The sequence below is a fragment of the Podarcis pityusensis genome (assembly GCF_964106645.2).
Source record: "Podarcis pityusensis genome assembly, chromosome: 5".
NCBI lineage: Eukaryota > Metazoa > Chordata > Lepidosauria > Squamata > Lacertidae > Podarcis > Podarcis pityusensis.
This window is the reverse complement of record NC_138032.1, coordinates 56,324,430-56,338,271: the sequence shown is the minus strand read 5'-3', so window position 1 is coordinate 56,338,271 and position 13,842 is coordinate 56,324,430. Positions and strand designations below refer to the sequence as shown.

General features: G+C 40.9%; 1 protein-coding gene across 5 annotated transcripts in view; it reads left to right on the top strand.

Moving 5' to 3' along the window:
* The window catches only part of FAM53B (family with sequence similarity 53 member B), a 117,185-nt gene that overhangs the window by 4,507 nt on the left and 98,836 nt on the right, over positions 1-13,842 (top strand). For 4 of the 5 annotated variants that reach the window (XM_081005283.1, XM_081005286.1, XM_081005282.1 and 1 more), the window contains exon 2: positions 5,940-6,030. The gene's annotated coding sequence lies outside the window, so the exon portion shown is untranslated. The remainder of the gene's footprint in view (positions 1-5,939; positions 6,031-13,842) is intronic. The other variant, XM_081005284.1, reaches the window with a different exon arrangement.

Genomic DNA, 13,842 nt, shown 5'->3' with positions numbered 1-13,842 from the left:
TGTAGTATGACTAACTAACATAACCAGTTATCTTTTTTTAAAATATAATCATAGATTAAATGTGTTACTTTCCTGAATTCTCAGTTACATCTTGCTTTTACAGAGCCTAGGGGTGGCATTCAGCTAAGTTTTACTCCAAGTCTGTGAACGTGACTAAGTTAAATTCATTAATTTCAATGTGTCTACTCTGAAAAAAAAGCGGTTGACCACCCCCCTGGGTTTCTTATAAAGTTTGCTTTGAGTAGGTAAATGGATGTCATAGTATTGATCAACTAGCATGTTAATAGCATTGTACGCATAAGCCATGTTACAAGTATTGATGAAAGTAACAGCACTCCTTGTTCTTCAGTGTGTCTTGGACTGTAGGGTTTTTTTTGTGTGTGTGTGCTTACACTCTTCAACTGGTGGTGCAGGACACACTAGTGGGTCACAGCCTGAGCCAAGGTGGGCCACAACAGGGGCACTATCACTATGCAAAAAGATCAATAAATGGGTTCCCAAATGCATGTTTGGGTTAAAGGGGAATCCTGGGTCTGTAAAGTTTCTAGACTCCTGCTCTAGATGAACTTTGTGCAGATCAGATATTTGGTATTAGATTGGTTAACAGTTTGCAGATTGTTAGCACTGTAAAAGAAATCTTGAGGGAGACTGTAAAATCCGGAGCAGACTCCTCGGTTTCACAGCCCCTTTTTGGATCAAGGGAAATGGTGCCTTTTGCTGAGATGATTTAGGAGTGTGCTCTCATATGTAGTCTTGGCAGCACAGCAGACGTAGGCTGCTTGATTACAAGCTCTGCCCTGTGTTCAGGAGACCACAGTGCAGTTTGACTATAGGGAAAAGATACAAAGCAAGCGATACTGTGAGAGAACAGGCATGCAACCAGAGAATGGTACTAATTATGAAATTGGATGCATATTTGTTACAGGATTATGCCCCACCCCCAGTGCGAAGAACACCTTACATTTGGCTTCACTGATTAATGTTAACCCACATATTCTTACTGGGTTAACGAAATAATTTATTTCCCTTTTCTATCATTTTTTAAAAAAATATCTGAACTGAGGAATGGTTCTGTTAAACATAAATGATTGCATAGTAACAAAAAAAATAAGAGTGCTGGTTGTTGTTTTTTTTACTGCCCTATGAGACAATCCTATATATGTTTACTCATAATTAAGCCCCACTGCATTTAGTGGGGCTTGCTCCATAGTGTTTAAGATTTCAGCCTCTGTTTATTTGGGTTTTTCTTGTAAAAGCCTTCACCAATACAGTGGTACCTCGGGTTAAGTACTTACCGGTAATTCGTTCTGGAGGTCTGTTCTTAACCTGAAAGTGTTCTTAACCTGAAGCACCACTTTAGCTAATGGGCCTCCTGCTGCCGCCGCGTTGCCGGAGCACGATTTCTGTTCTCATCCTGAAGCAAAGTTCTTAACCTGAAGCACTATTTCTGGGTTAGCGGAGTCTGTAACCTGAAGCGTATGTAACCCGAGGTACCACTGTACCTGCTAGATTATTTTCCTAGAATCTGAAATGCACAAGAAGACCTTTATCAGGGACAATCCAGTAAGGACAGATTAAACAACCTGTGTTTATTTGATAAGCAATTAGGTATTCAGCCAGAGAATGGAGTTGAGCTTTGCATTTTGAACTGAAACAAGTTAAATTTTCTCTCCACGTCAGTTGTGTGTAGCTAACGCATTTGGAGATTTGAGTTAATATCTACTTTTTTCAATGAAGCTGACACACTGGCCATGGACAAGTTCCTATTGCCATGTCTTTGCAGGGTTCTTTTTTGATCGATGCATGAAAGTGTAGGTGAGACTTGAAAGCTGATGGATGTTTCTCACAGCCAGATTACTATATGATGGTCCAAGGAGTATTGGGGAGATGCCCAGGACATCCTAAAATTATGCAACTCCACTCTTACGTGATTACCCATCCATCTATAAATTAAATAGTTTCTCTCTAGTAGTTGGCATACTTCCATATTTCCTATTCATACTGAAACTACATTTTAGAAGATGTCTTCCGAATCATAGGTTAGAAATATTCCAAAATTTGGGCAGCTCAGAACTGTAGAACGTAAGGAAAAATAATGTTGTTAGATCCAACTGACAGTTGGAGAGCAATTACTTGACAAGGCTGCAAAACTATGGGCAACATACTTCCCTTGCCTACTTGCTCAATGGAAATCCACTTGCAGAAAGGAGTTTCAGTTTCTCTCCTCCATCCTTTTCACGTGCCCTCAAATCTGCTTGGACAGAATCCAAATGCTCCAGAGTAAATGTTGGGGTTCAAAGAGGGGGGGGTGCTCTGACCCTGTCTATTTTGCCCTTTGCTATACTGTACCAGAGTCCAGTTTTCAGCTGGGTAATTCAATTGGCTGATCTGATTTTTTAAAAATATTAAGTGGTTTAGAAATGCTTTTAAATAATATTACACTAAGATAACAATTTCTCTCCAAGTAATACAATATGAAATAATTAAGGTTTAGTGGGGCACAGTTTTCCATGTAGCTAACACATGTGTCCTTGGAAACCTTTGGCCACTTTCACTCAGATTGGAAGTAGACTTATCTCTATAGAGAAATTATGTTTAAAGCAAGCCACAATTTATTATGTAATATGTTGATAAAAGGAGGCTTCAGCTTTAGATTCGACCCAGATGTTAAAGGTTTTCTTTCTAAATGCTTTAAAAATAATAATACTGGTGAGCATAAATATCACACCAGGTTTAAAGTGACTTCCAAGCTGCAGAAAGTAATGTTGGCTTGCAGTAATCAGGATTTAAAACATTATCTACTCCAGGAGCATTTGGTCTCTCCTCCCCTCCTTCTGAAATCCTATTTAATTCCATTCACTTCTCAAACACTCAATTTTCATGACTCTGCTTTGAAAGAATGGTTTGCTTTACAGTCGTGATATACATGGTGTCAGTGTGGCCTGACCTACCTCACTTGGTCATATGCTTTACATCATGGCTTTCGATATTTCAAGGAAAGAAAATGCTTCTATATCCACTTTCAACAAATAAAACGCACACGGTGATTTCGTAGGTGATTGGAGAAGTGGTCATATAAATGGGCTAGAAGTAGAGCCAGTGGAGTGATCAATAAAATGTAATAAGTGAAATGCAGCTCATGTTTGTATGGCTGCCGCTTAAAAATCTGGCATAGAGATTGTTCTCCTGTCTTCTTCAGAGGTAATGCCATACCACAATATTTCCACTGGTTCATGAATGGTTGCTTTGCATTGAGGTAGTACTACATACACAGATATGTGTATTGAAGCTGGGCTTTGTACGTATTCTGCTTTAGATTCAGTTCTTTCCGTACAATCTTGCAATATATTTAATTCTGTCCCTTTTTTTCTACTTTTGTTGTCTTAGTATTTATTGCACAAGCAAACAGTGTTTTACAGAATATATGAAAAAGCCCTCATTCTGTTTAAATACCAAAGAGTCTTGCAGATCTTTAAGGTGGCCTGAGGCCCTTTTATGGTCTAGACTCCACTTCATCAAGTAGTGGATGAATGTTTCTGCTGTAAAACATTTGTCAGGTTTGCCAGGGACTCTGTTATTTTTGCTACATAGTTGTACCCTTGGAAGTTTTGTTGGTAAGGGTGGCAGTGGTTAATTTGTGCCCCCCCCCCGCGTGTTGCTGGCCTACAACACCCATCTCTTAAGAACTGGCCTTGCTGCCTGGGGCTGATGGGAACTGGAGTCCAAGACATCTGAAGGGTCAGATGTTAACTGGTCCCAGCTTGGAGGAAGTGCTCATATCAAATCAAATAGTGTATCAAGGAGCAAATGCATTCAGATGCCACTACATTTTATCACCCCGAGCATCTCACATGAGAAAGATTTAGGACTAGCTGTGTAGATCTTCTTCAGTTCTTTTGGAGCAGTTCATTTAAGGAGCTACTTAATTCAGCCTGTTTGTGGATGCATGGAAGTCTCGTTATACAAAAGCAGGATGGAGGCAGAATTGCTACGGTCAAAGTAGCAAAACTTGGGATGTTTGATTTGCTTTTGTTAGAGAAGCCCTTACCACATTGCTTTTTAAAATTTGGTGTGTGTTTGGCCTGCTTTACTAGTGGTAGGTGTGTTGCTGTGACAAAAAAAATAACTGTACAAGCACAGCAAGTTTGACTGTACTGTGGCCATGATGTTTACTGGAAAAACCATTGGGTGTTTGCTGTTATACTGTTAGCCCTAGGGCATAGTTTGGGTCTGAAATGGAGGGATGGGCATGAACTAGCTGGATGTCAGGCACCAGATTAGGCAGACAGGAACCAAGGATAAGAGGCATGTGATGTAGTCACGAACAGGCTGGAGGTCAAATACCAGATTGGATAAAGCAAAGTTGGGCCTCATATGAGATGAAGTGTGAGAGAGAGTCTGTGTTATGTACTAGGACGAGTTGCTGACACTAGCAGACCAGCTTAGAAAGAAGGGATTTATAGGGCCTGGTGACTTTCCACTGTGGACCAACACCTGGACAGCTGCTTCAGCCTAGAAGGAGCCCTTGCCCTATGAATAGCCGGATCCATCTGTCTGGCTGAAGGACTAGAGTGCTGGAGGCCATTTTTAAAGACCTTTGCTATTTGCCTTGTTGCTTATGTTTAACTTCTTGTATATCAAATGAACCTGCCCACATAGGTAGGAAATATGAATAAGCAACAGCTTATTTCTAACCTCAGACTAGCTTCTCCAGAAATAAGACAAGGGCTATTGATTCAGACTTTTTTTTTGCTATGACAGCTTTTTACTTGAATGATGGAGCCAATGCTATGACTACCCCAACTTAAGCATTTACAAACATTTTTGTTAAAATTCGGGTAATACCGGGGAGATCAAAACCTGATTTGAGGGCAACTGAAGTGCTTGACTTTTCTTCTCACCGTCGCCAGCCCACAAAGTGAAGCAAATAGCAGAATATGTGCTGTAATAAAATTTCGTTATTGGAGCAAGGAGCAGGGAGGAGTAAATAGGACAGGCATTATTCTGTTTAAATGAAGTCACTGTTGGCAAAACAGAAAGTTATTTGACTGGGAAATATTCAGTGTCACACACACACACCCTGGCAGTCCTAGTTGCCTAGTTTTTTTAAAAAGTTAAATTTGTCAATACAGCTGAAAAGGTTTGGATTGGTTTTGCATATTGTGTGTGTGTGAGAGAAACAGGGCCTGCTCTGCTATTTAGATGGCTGAGATGGGCAACCACAGAAAGCAGGTTTTAAGGGTGTTGTTAAAGGGCACATTGTCAATTACTTCATTCATTTTAATATTTATTTACTGCAATGGAGGAACCAAATACCAAAATATATTTTGAGGGGGGAAAGTTGTTTATTTCTAAACACACTTTTACAGTAGTCATCTCAAATATCATGTTGTTTGCATACATTTAAAAGCCATGTCTCCATAATACCACATAGATAGATAAACTTAAGATCCAGTTCACTCACAGAGCTGTGTAATTCATAGCTCACCGGAGATTGTTTGAGCTAAACCCATTTTAGATATTCATGTAATTAAGAACAAGTCCAAGTCTCATGTTGCCAATTCACATATGAATTCCACATACATATCCATGTATGTAGGCAGTTGCTTATTTACATATATAACTCTTGAATCTGGCCTAATGTTTCAAACCATGCCTGCATTAACACTTCCTTTTCTTGATTAGTTATTTTCTTTCTCGTATGACAGAGACTGAGCTCTAAAGAAGTAAGGGAAAAAAGGCCGACCAGCTCATATATTTGCAGTTGGAACTAAAAATATTGTGCTATTTTATTCTTGTCTAAAAATTCTTTTTTAAGGCTGAAACATCTAATATAAATTAATACATTGATATTAATTATATTGATAAAACAATGTATTTTAAAAGTTATTCTTCCTCTTTCACGATATTCATACCTTTTATTCCGTTTTCTCCACCAGGTAGGAGCGGGACCATGGCAGAAGCCATCTCTGGTGACTAAGGAAACAAAGAACATCGCTGAAGGATTTTGGATACCTGTGCATTTCAAAGGTATATGAAATACATAGCCATACATATTTCTAAAGTTGTTTTCACCATCCCTTACTAGAAAGGAGGTTGTCAGGCAGTATATACATGATGGCAAATGGCTGGGCTCTTTGTAATGACCTGTAAGGAACAGTATAGGAATAAAGTGTTTTCAGAACCTTCCCTTTGGAAGCCTCAATGAACATTAACCAATACAAGTTACAGCTTTGAATTAATGAATTTTGGTTTCATGGATTAATTCGACTCTTTCCTTGCACGTTGAAACAATGTTCTATTGATCTAGCGTTGTCCTTTGGGCAAAACGTTCAACATGGCCTTGAGAACCGACTTCAAGTTGGAGCGCGGTCACTGCCTTGCTAGGTGTCCTCTCTGAAGCGCCTTGTGACGCATGCTCTTATCTGTAAAATGCTAACAAAGACATAGCTTTCATTCTCACAACTCATTCTGCAAGTTATCATGATTATTAGCTTAGCTAATACAGTTTCTGCAAAAGCTCATTTGAAAGCATATTGCGTACAAAGTATCACCAGTGTTTCGGGCCCCCCAGCAATCTAGCATGCATGAATTATATCATCAAGAAGTATAAAACACTTAATCAAATGATCAAAGGTCTTTGTAAACTTTGCCCATAGAGCTTCCACCTTGAAAAAGAAGATCTGAGTTGGTATTAGGAATGCTTGGGTAGCTGCCGGGGACATAGCACCCTGGCAAGGCTCACCCCTCTTGCTTTTTGCACTGGACTGACACTTCCAGCAGCTAGCATCACTCTGGGGCACTGTGGAAAATTAAAAGACCCAGTTGCCCAGTGCTCTTGAAATTGCTGCCACCAACAGTCAGGTAAACCTACCAGACAGTCACAGTGCACAAAGTGGGGTGCTGCCACTGCACAGGTTACCTGGTTGCAGTGGTCCTGCTGCTCACCAGGATCTGGATGGGATGAGATAAGGCAGTGCCAAGGGCAGAAGAGACTGAGCAGCTGCACCGCCACAAGTTGCCAGTCTAGTGCTTCCTTTGCCCTTGCCACTGCCTTGCCCCACCTCGCCCCACCCCAGTGTTCACAAGCAGCAGCATGGCCATAGCTAAAAAGGCAGTGCAGTGGCAGCACCACAACTACTACTTGCTCCCCCCTCAAACCTGGAATTAGCCCTAAGAGATAGATTTTCCACAAGTAGGGTTCTCAGATGCTCCCTAGCCTACCTTATTTTATTTTGCCCTCGAACTTGACACCAAAGGTACCGTATATACTCGAGCATAAGCCGACCCGAATATAAGCCGAGGCACCTAATTTTAGCACCAAAGACTGGGAAAACTTACTGACTCAAGTATAAGCCGGTTCACCACACCACAAACCTGGTGGTGGCGGCAGCGGCGGAGGAAGAACAACCAGCCTGAAAGGGCTGCTTTCGGGCTGCTCGTCCCTCTGCCGCCACCTCTGCCGCTCGCATGAGCAGGCATAGGAGCCGCGGTTGGGAGAGGCACAGCGCCTCTGCCTGACCTTGCAAGAAAGGGCTCCTTTTGGGCCGCTCGTCCCTCCACCGCCACCGCCCATCTCACTTGAGTATATGCTGAGGGGGGCTTTTTCACCATAAAAAATGTGCTGAAAAAGTCGGCTTATACTCGAGTATATACTGTTAAGTGCTTTAATTCGAAATCATCAAAAGGTGCTGAGCTCTTGTTCCTTTGATTACTCTCTTAAATATAAAGCTTGTCACCTTAAATGCTTATCAGTTAAGTGTGCCTGTGGTCCTGTATTTCTGTATAAAGGTGTGCCCAAGCACATCAAAAAGTGAGAAAGGAGCAGATTGTTGACACCAGTAATACTGATATCAAAACCTGTTCCCAAATTGACAGTGTGGTTGCCAGAATGCTTACTGGGAGAGTGAGATGGAATCTCATTGCACTGATTCAGAAGGAGTTAGATTGGTTGTCAGTTTACTTCTGGGCCAAATTCAAGATGCTGGTTCTTATCTATTAAGCCCTAAAGGGCTTGGGACCCCAGTACATGACAGATGACCATGTTTTAAAACTCTTATCTGTGTCACTTTGTCAGGGAGGTTCAGTGGTGCATGGCAATGTGGAAGAAAGCCTTCTCTCTAGGGATGCATCATTTGATGAGCACCTCCCCTCAGAAGCACACCTGGCTCCAATATTGTTATCTTTTCAGTGCCATCTTAAGGCATATTTGTTTGCCCAGGCATTTTAATTGGCTAGTTTAGCCTGCTGTCTTGTTTCAATCTGCCCATCTTATTTATTGAGGTATTTTATGGTTTTATTATGGTATATTACATTTGATATTGGGTTTGTTTACATACATGTTATACCATGTCTTGGTAATTACATAGATGAAAGTTGGGCCAGAAATACTTTTACAAAAAAATGAATGAATGAATAAAAATGTTAAAACTCAGATATTTGAAGAAAATACATAGTTGAGCCTTTCTGAAAACGCTGTCTCAACGTGAGTCAGATCATTGGTTCATGTAGGACATTATTGCCTACCGTAACTGGTGACAAGACTCCAAGGCATTGTGATCAGAGATCTTTTTAACTGGAGGTTCTGTGGACTGAACCTGGGACATTTCCACATGCAAATGTCGTGCTAACTTATGGAACCTCCTCTAAGCAGGTCTAAGGTACAGGCCCATGCCTCTCCTTCAGCCATGGAGTCTGTGGTATTTGAACACACACCTTCACGGGCGCAAACTGGTAACAATGCCAGACCTAAAGTGCCGAATCTCAAATACAGGACCTTCAGTGCATAGAGACCAGTGCTGTTTTTTCTGTAGTCGCATAGGTAGGACTCTGAACATATTGGCTAGAAAAGAGTAATGGGGTCTAGCAATATGAACATGAATTGTCAAAGCCAGACAAAAAGTGACTTGGTTGACTTAGTTCAAACAGAAGTTGGCATCAAAGTGCACAGACCTATCTAAAGTTAGGCTACTATGGGGTATATTTTGGTGGCATCTCCTGCTGGGCATCCTCTGTCCTTTCCATCAATAGCTTATGTAGCAGATGGGATGCATGGAGATGTCTGAGATCTGTTTGAAGCATCCTTTCAGGGATTATGCACTCCTGAATGAAAATGTGTTCCCTAAAAGAACACCAATTCTAAGCTATCTCTGTCAAAAAACAGCAACAATTTTCTGTTAAACTTAAGAGAACATTTATTTAAGAAATTTCTTACCCACCCTTCACCATAAGGTCTCAGGATACTGTACAAAAATGTAATCATGCAGTTTTAAAACCAAATAAAACAGTTGCAGAGCAAAATCTGAACAACAGAGACAACAGAGTGATGCTGTGATTGGAAATATTACTGGATGTAAATTTTTAGAAAGACTTAAGCTGGGATTCAGACTTTTGGGAGCAAAGGTGTTTGTCTTTTTTCATACTTCTTCTTTGGAAAGAAAAATTCTTAAAATGCATGCAGTCTTAATATTATTAAAGTCTTCCATAAACTCTGTGTCTAAATTCCTTAGGGGAAGGGAATTTTATAATTTAATGGGGTAGCTAAAGCAACTGTCATGCAGTATCAGAATAATCCTGCTAAGTTAACAGACCAAAGGCAGAAAACATAGCCATGGTTCTCTTGGGCTCACTGTTCCCCTTTGGGGCAGGTTATATACTCAGCATATTTTTGCATTCGCTTTTCTAGTCATTAACTTTTGGCTTAAATAAAATAAAGTTAGAAGTTATGGTTGGATATGGCCCAATGAGAGCCATGAATCTTGGATATATCTAGTACTATAAAGTTTTGGAGCTTCTCACATGTTCTTTTCTTTTGGTGTTTGTACTTCGTGTCCAGCAGAAAACTCCCCCCCCCCCCCCGCGGAACCGTCCTGCGAATACTTGAGATAATGCAGATTTTTATGACACCGACAAGATCATATGGAACTACTTGCTAAGTTTGACAGATCTTCTAGGTGACCTGGTCTAAATGCATTTGACTAGAGATAGTTGCCAGGAACATAAAAAACGTAATGCCAAATTGCTGAAAATTGCAACAGCTCAACTAAATTCCAAACTTACATGTCATTTTGTCATTCTCCTAGGAATGAGTCCACTTCTAAAAGTCTGGGGAAATTGCAATTAGCAGTTTGTTGCAGCCATGGTGCCTAGCAGTCTTTGGTGAACTACTAAGAGTGTTTAATTTTTCACTAGAAAAAGTTCTCATCCTGTGTGTTGTGCAGATGTACTACTAATAAGCAACACTAGAATGCTAAAGTTCTTGCATGGATCTAAAGGCCACATTTGCACATAATACTAAATTAAGCTGTGGTTTGAGCTAACCTTAATGTCCACGAGTTGTGTGCTGTTTCACACAGCTCAGGGACTCCTGCTTTGTTCCCCTCTTAGCTGAACAGGGAAACAAAGCATGGAGTGGCTGGTTTAGTGTTATCTTTGTACAATGCTATAATTAGAAAGGGAAAGAAATAGTTGCAGTTTTTAATCTTGCATTTCATACCAAAATTACAAGTAGTCAAATTGAGTAAGGAGACACACGCTAAAAAATATTTTTAAGTCTCCCTGTTTTTAGTAGGAAGGTGAAGCTGCTGAGCATATGCTTAATGTTTTTCAATGAAATCATAGGTATTTATTTATTTTTGTATTTAAACAGTATACATTTTTTAAAACAACATGCAGTCTTAAAAAAAAACAAAACCCCAGGGTGTATTCAACTAAGTTTTACTCAGAGTAAATCTATTGAAATTAATGGACCTAACTTGTTCATGTTCATTAATTTCAGCGTGTCTACTCTGAGTAAAACTTAGTTGACCGTCACCCTCTGAATGCAGTGAAGCACATATTTAAAATAAAGGAGATGGGGGTGAGGGAACATCAAAGCGTTTTCTTACTGTTTCTTGTGCCCAGCATCCCAAAAAAAGACCCTCATTTTACATCTTTTGGTATGTGACTGTTCAACAGCTAATTAGACATTTGGGTATATCCAAAATGCTCCCAGTGCAAGCAGGGTGGTGTGTGCTGCTTTGCATAGTTGCCACATCCCCGTTCGTTTCTTGGGGCCTCTTCTTCCCTCCCTTCCCATAAATAAGGGGTCTCAATTTCCCAGCCTTGAAATAGGAAGGTGAGGAGCTGCAGCTGTCCGCTGTATCTGTGTAAAGGTTTTAGTTTGGGGGAAGGAGCGCTGTCTGGTTCTATGTGTGTGAAAGGTGCGTGTGCCCACATTTGTATGTGGTGGTGATGTGTATGTTTTGTTTCCATATTTATATATGCAGTGGACATGCTTGTTTTAATCCAGTGACCCTGAATCACGCCCACCCTTTTTGTATGGGTAACATCCTGTCGTATCAATTATCATAGTTTAACCATTATAGGAATATTAAAAAAGACCATTGTACATAAGATCATGGAGCATAAGGACAGCACTGCTGGACCGGAACAATATCCCATGTAGTCCAGCACCTTTTTCTCACAGTGACCAACCAGATGCCTTTGACTAGCTTCTACAAATTTGTCTAATCGTCCTTTAAAGCCATCCAAGTTGGTGGCCATTGCTATCTCTTGTGCATGCAGATTCCTTAGTTTATCTATACAGTCATACCTTGGGTTACAGATGCTTTGGGTTGCGCACCACGCCGAACCTGGAAGTACTGGAATGGGTTACTCCGGGTTTTGGCGCTTGCGCAATGCGCAGAAGCGGCAAATCGCAACCCGCGCATGCGCAGACATGGCGCTGCAGGTTGCGGATTGCGAGCGTGCTTCCCGCACGGATAATGTTCGCAAGCCGAATATCCACTGTACAGTGTGCGAATAAGTATTTTATTTTGTCTGCCCTGAATCTTCCAATGGATAAGTGAAGAACATCATCCGAGCTTTTATCACTGTTGCCATACCTTGACATGAGTCTGAAAACCCCTACATTTTAACCACTCACATACTGAGTTTGGCAGGGTGCTTAAAAGGGATTAGGTGCAATTTGAAGTGATCTTGAAAGTAATCTACCCTTTAAGTGACCTCTTATCTCTTTAAGCGCCTACTATGTTCACAGTCATAGCAGCTAAAAGGGGATTTCTTGAGGATCACTTAAGCATGATCAAGGTGATTGTGGTCTTGACAGTTTCAACCTGAGCTAGGCGAAATCTTGATGTGGGCAAGTGAGGTGGGTGGGTCTTTGAAACTACTGTTGGTGCATGGACTAATGGCACCAATGCTGTCGTGGTAAAAAGTAGGAATTGTTTTTTAGTTAATTTTATTTCAGGTAAACTCGTATAGAGTCAGTTGATAAACCTGCTAAAACAGTGGAGACCTGACATACCATAGTTTAACAAACAGGAGCACTAAAATTCTCCTTAACAAACTGGAGCACTAATTTAAGGAGCATTAGGTCTTTCTCTGAAAATTTATCCTTTATGACATTTGAAAAGGAAATGCTCTGTCATCTATTGTACAGTACAATGAAAATGCTCTCATTGGCCAATGAGGAAATACTGGAAGTACTGTCAAGCCCATAGGCTCATCAAATGGATTTGTTTTGCTCATTATCTAAATGCTCACTTGTCAATTACCAGCATGTATTCGCTTTGGCCTGATTGTGCTTTCTTGTACACATGCATCCTATTACTTATGCAGTGTGTACAGGTGCCTGTGTTTCCATTTCCCCCTTCAGAACATATTGGTGGTTTTTCTCTTTCCAAAGAGAAGCCAAAAGGAAACTTGGTTAGGTTTAGATGGTCCGTGTTACCTGCCAGCCCAATCAGTACAACCTCATAGTTAAACTATGGAATTCACTATATTATAAGATGCCGCGATGGCCACCAACGTAGATGACTTTAAAAGGGGATTAGAATTAGTCAAGCACCATAACTACTCGTCACAATGGCTCTTATATTTGTAGTCATCTTTCAGGGTATCTGTCAAGATCAGAGTTAGTTTGCTTCTGAATACCAGTCGCTGGTGTTCAGTGGTGGAGAACTATTGTCACATCCAATTGTGACATCCAACTGTGGGGAAACAGGGTGCTAGACTGGCCTGGCTTTTGATGTAGCAGAGATTCTCTTACATCCTTAAAAACATATATGTGTAGAAACTTCCAACTCACTTGTTGTTGTTGTTGTTTGCAGTTCTGCACCTAATGCAATATATTAAAATTCCTGACATTTATACATTCTGTCTTTCTCGTCCAATCTGACAAGACCAAAAGTATAAACTGCAGCCAAGTTACAAATGGGAGTGCATTGAGCAGTGCAGTCCGCTGCCCATGTGGCACAGTGTCGCTTTGAGTTTTGCATGCTCTTCCCCTTTGATGCTAATACTACACCCTGAGATTCCATGCCAGTAAAGAATACTGCTAATTCATCATAGGGATATTGAGATTTAAGAAGGCTGAGAATGCACTCATATGAGTCTACCCACAGCTCTTGTATTGCTAGTTGGGCAGGATACTGACTACTCTGCGTGGTGTGCCATCCTATTAATGTAGATTACTGTTCCTGTCTGCAAACAATTGTTCCATATTCCAACTTGGATGTAGGGCAGGCAAATTTATCCACAGCTTTGTGAGAGCAAAAATATCACTGGGGCTGGTGGCTGGTAAAGAAATAGAAGAGTTTTACATTCATGCTACGATAAGTTGTATTCTGGATGCTCATTTGCCCAACATGGTTTGAGGTTTTCCCCTTTCCCTCCTATCATGTAAGCCCAGACATTTTCTTCAGCCCTCAGTGTTTCCCTGCTGGTTCACACACTGATAGGGGTTTGCATAGGATGTGAAATCGGCCCATGAGGGCATCCCAGCTGGTGGGGAGATAGTTGCTTGTCTTTTTGATGTGAGAGGCTTCCAGCACTGCTTGG